At 43.9% G+C, this 5125-nt stretch overlaps 1 pseudogene; it reads left to right on the forward strand.

The window, feature by feature from the left end:
* The first annotated feature begins 311 nt into the window (after positions 1 to 311).
* On the forward strand, positions 312 to 430 carry LOC135052731 (5S ribosomal RNA; annotated as a pseudogene).
* The last annotated feature ends 4695 nt before the right edge of the window (positions 431 to 5125 follow it).

A 5125-nucleotide genomic window follows, 5' to 3' on the forward strand; every position in this document is an offset into this window, starting at 1 on the left:
TGTCTGACTCACATATGATTTATAAATCTGCCTGACGCTTGAGATCAACTTGGAGCTCTTCACTCCTATAAGACTCCCTAATAATTTATAAAAATAATAAAAAATAAAAAAATATTTATTTACAATCTTTTTCTGACTTACTATCTTTCCGTGGACTCTTATCCACGATCCAGGGCGCACGACACCATGGCGGTGGTGGGCGTTGCACCTTGCCTAACGGGGAAAGCAGATCCACATATTATACTCTTTCTTCTGTCAAACCATATTCTCTACCGTGCTTATATAGGTGCACTCTCATTGGTATATAGTTCCTCTACTATCATACCACGCTGCCAATGCCCGATCTCGTCCGATCTTGGAAGCCAAACAGCGTTGGGCTGGGTCAGTACCTGGAGAGGAGACTTCCTGGGAATACCCGGTATTGTAGAGTAGGAATTATTCCTTTTATTTAAAAGGCAAACACCAACAGCAGTATCACCACTAATCTTCTTTCCCTCTTTGGTTCTGTTATACAATAGTTCAGCGTCAGGCTTTGACAACTTTAACAGATATCCAAAATATGTGTGCAATCGGAGTAACTGGTGACCAGCCAAGTGTATAACATAGATCCAATTATAGGGGTTCTTTGAAGATACACCTATCACACACTTTGTTCCTTCCTTGGTCCCATTAATACAGAATCTCTGTACTGGTCAGGAGAAACGGCTGTTAGACAACCAAGTGTCTACAACCTTTCTAAATATAGACCAGAACATTTTAACATTTTTTCACAATCCTCTTTGTTTCATACTTTGGATCATATAATGGGTAACGATTTTAATTTTGAACAATAAACAGATGTTTTAAATATTTTCTTGATACATATTTGAAGAATTTTCTTCCTTGTATAAGAGTGCGCCCACACAAGAGCTTTCTTTTTCTCCCGTTGTTAGTACAGTGTATGTATACTCTGGATACAAAGTGTGCGGGGGCCCATGTGCACCGCACACCCTGCACCCATTATAAATATGTCTATATGTATGTGCCAACACAAGACAACCTATACAATGTGTGTTTCCTGCTGTGCACCTGTTGTCTACCTCCAGGACTGAATAGGATTCGGTTGAGTGCACTACCTGGTAGAACTTGTATAGTTTCAACCATAACATCAGGCCTCCCTTCTTGCTCACTGATTTATTCATTTACAGTGAGGTACAAGGTGACTAGAGGGTATGTGGATTACAAACTAAATAGCAGGGGGTAGAAGAGGTGCGTGCAGACTTTACAGGAGGCATCTGTTGTTCATGTTGATTAAGATGAGGCAAGAGGGTTAGTAGCAGATTATGGGGGTCATTCCGACCCGATTGCACGCTGCAGTTTTTTTGTAGCTGTGCGATCGGGTCTCAACAGCGCATGCGTGCGGACCGCAATGTGCAGGCGCGTCACTGCCCGGCGAAGGCCATCACCTGGCAGCGACGAAAAGAATAAAAAAAGCATTCACAGCGGCGAACGCAAGAAGATTGACAGGAAGAGGCCGGCTGGGGGTGTCCGGCCGAACGCAGGCATGCCCGGCCGTTTGCAGGGAGGGATCCTGACATCAACTCCAGGCTGGATCGTCACAGTGGCTGAGTAAGTCCTAAGCTGTGCAGAGACTGCACAAACTTTTGTTTGTGCAGCTCTCTGCACAAGCGATCGCACCCCTGCACAGCATTTACACCCTACCCTGTAGGCGGCAATTACCTGGTCGCAGCAGTGCAAAAATCCGCCTGCATGCGACCTGGTCGGAATGAGGGCCTAAAAGACATGCTGGATATAGGCTGAATAGAAGGGGGCATGTTGGGTACAAGCTGAGTAAAGAAAGGAGCATGTGGGAGGTACTAGCTGATTAGCAGGAATAATGATGGGTGCAAGTTGACTAGAAGGGAGAATGGTATATACAAGATGACCTTAGAAAGGATGTGGGGTACAAGCTCAATAGGGGGAATGTTGGGTACAAGCTGACTAGAAGTAATAACGTGGGTACTAGCTTACTAGGAGGGGGTATGAGAGTTACAAAAGGACGTTAGAGGTGGCATGTGATTCAACCCTGACCTCCCCCCATTTCTCACCGGGTTCAGCTGAAAATGTGCCCTGTGAGAGGGAAGAGCCAAGTCTCATTACCCTGAATGCACATCTCTAGCCAGGGTGGGAGCTATGAGTGGATCCTGTCTCTTACATGAAGGTAGGTAGGGCCGGACTGCCCATCTGGCATATGCCAGAAGGGCCGATGGGCAGGTGTGCTGGTCCGTTCCCAAAGGAAGTCTAGACGGCCACGCGCAGCGCAGCCTCTGGCTGCCTGGTTTAGCCGATCCCACCACCTGAAGCGTGTATCTCCATAGAAATTGAGACGTGCTGCGAGTCCATGCCATACTGACCCCCCCCCCCCCAACCGGTCATCTCCATGAGAATGGGGGCATGCTGCGAGTCCACGCCCTCTGGCTCGTGGCACGCCACCAACCTCCCCAATGTGCGCACATGCACAAATGCCCGGGCCAATTTGGAGCCCCAGTACATCCCTGAAGGCTGGTGACACACATTAGTTATGTTATAGGTGCATATGTGTTCTACACTTTTTGTGGGAAATCTAATGTTTACAGAGACATGCATAATGTAAGTATCCCCTCAATGTATTTCCCGGTTTCCGATCACGGTAGCGATGACATTATCCACTCTAGCCTATAAGCTACATAATACATGTGACAGCACATGTGCTGTAGATCTGCAGCATACAGTAAAGCGTTTGCTGATGCACTCACAAGAGGTAGCCGACACTCCACCTACTGTAATGCTTGCCCTGGTGCCCTCCTCGCTCACTGAAGCCCAAACATATAGCATGACAGACGGCACTCACTCTAAAGTGACGGGAGATTGTGGGCCGATATTCGATTGTCTCATTATCGTACCCATATCAGTCGGGTTTAGATGCGTAAAGCTGCAAAACCCCACTAAACGAATAGGTGCGACACAAAAAGTCTTGTTTGGGCACCCAAATGGGTCACTTTGTGCATTTTGTCTCACCACCCCGGGGGTAGCGAGAGGAAATTAAATTCTTGCACCCATCGGTGGCAACATTTGAATAACATCTGTATCTCGCCCATAATGCATTAGTCCCGCACTGTGTGTTGTAACTTTTCACAACATTAGGACGCTGCAGCCACCCATTTTGTGTCATCTCCTCTGGGCGTGACCTGTTCCACCCAGGGTGAGTGTACATAGTGCGCCCAACATGGCTGCTCCACCTGGCACCTTTCATGGGTAGAATATAGAACCCTTAGAGGTCATTACCCAAAATGTCTGCACTAACCCAGCATTATGCTGATTGTGCGCTCCAGGTTAGGTATACAAAATTATTTTGGTATATTATTAAATTAGCAATAATGCCTGTGTACAATTTAGATTCATGTATAGCGACTTCAAATCCCGCAGGAGACAAGCGCTATATAACAAGCATCCAGTGTTGCCAACTCTGAAATGAAAAACAAGCAACCGATGACTGAAAAATAAGTCCAAAACAAGCCCAAACCAATCCTAAAGAGCCCAAAAAAAGCCTAACTTAAGTTTTGTGTTTTTTTTTTAAATATAAAAACAAACATTATTGTTTGTCTTATTAAAATACATATAATTATACAATCTGCCTTTAAGGTCTTTACAATGATATTTATCAGCACAAAACTGGCTTTTAAAGAATACTGGAATTTTTATAAATATTATAGTTAAGTTGTGAATTTAAGATACTATACTTTCATGTTTCCTCTAAAGAAAAATCTCAAGTGAAAATTGCCAACTGTATACTAAATACTGTATCTGTGGTCATTTGTATTCACTGTGAAATATTTATTCTATGGAAACATAAAACAAACTATCTTACAACATCCAACTTTGTACTTCTATTAAATAAATAAAGAGGGCAAATCAAGGTAACAAAAACAAAAGTACTTTATTATTAAAACATTGTAGGTAACATTTTTGTATTATTAAGACAATTCAAAATAATAAATGCATATATAAATATTAAATAGTAACTCAATTCAATAACAAATAACAAAGGAATTGCTGAGAGGTAAAGTGCATTGCAGATGGCGCACTGTGCAAAGTAAAGTGCACTGCAGATGGCACAATGTGAGGTACAGTGCATGGCACACTGTGTGAAGTAAAGTGCATTGCAGGTGGCACACTGAGGTAAAGAGCATGGCACACTGTGTGAAGTAAAGTGCATGGCACACTGTGTGAAGTAAAGTGCATTGCAGATGGTACACTGAAGTAAAGTGCATGGCACACTGTGTGAAGTAAAGTGCATGGCACACTGTGTGAAGTAAAGTCCATTGCAGATGGTACACTGTGTGAAGTAAAGTGCATGGCACACTGTGTGAAGTAAAATGCATTGCAGATGGCACACTGTGTGAAGTAAAGTGCATTGCAGATGGCACACTGTGTGAAGTAAAGTGCATTGCAGATGGCACACTGTGTGAGGTAAAGTGCATGGCACATGTCAAAGTATAAAAATATTGTAATGCATACAGCACGTACTAACCACACACACATGCCCGCTGCGCGTGCACTTGTTCCGCCGTGCGTGCACATATCCGCAATTTGCGTATGATCGCTCCCGCAGACCTGCGCGTGGTATGGGTATTTACGGCGGAGTTTGTGAGCGCATAGAGGGTTATCAGAACATTACATATTTAACCCAAATAGTGCACATTGTACACATAGCCCCCCTGCACCACATCAGCAAGTATCAACAGTTTAAATGATTCCAGGACTAAGGGATTCGCCTTTGCATGATAGGAAGGGACAGACTGAGGTTATAAGGTGATGTCTAGTATCCAGCTGTAGGGTATTTTAAGGGTAACATTCCGGTGTTGGTTAGAGGAAGATCGCATGTTCCTGCGTATAGTTATGTGCAGAAGTAGAATATAGATATAAACTGTTTTTACTGTATATTATGTATGCGGCGGGAATCCAGAGGAGACCACCCACAAGAGTAGTTGGGAAAGACATCGCCCACCTTTTCAAATCAACCTATGACCTCTCCTGTAATGTAAAGATGTATCTCTGTGTCCAATGAACAAAGGGATTACAGTAACCATTGTATTGTTTATGGAAG

The sequence above is a fragment of the Pseudophryne corroboree genome, chromosome 2 (genome assembly GCF_028390025.1).
Source record: "Pseudophryne corroboree isolate aPseCor3 chromosome 2, aPseCor3.hap2, whole genome shotgun sequence".
NCBI classification, from domain to species: domain Eukaryota; kingdom Metazoa; phylum Chordata; class Amphibia; order Anura; family Myobatrachidae; genus Pseudophryne; species Pseudophryne corroboree.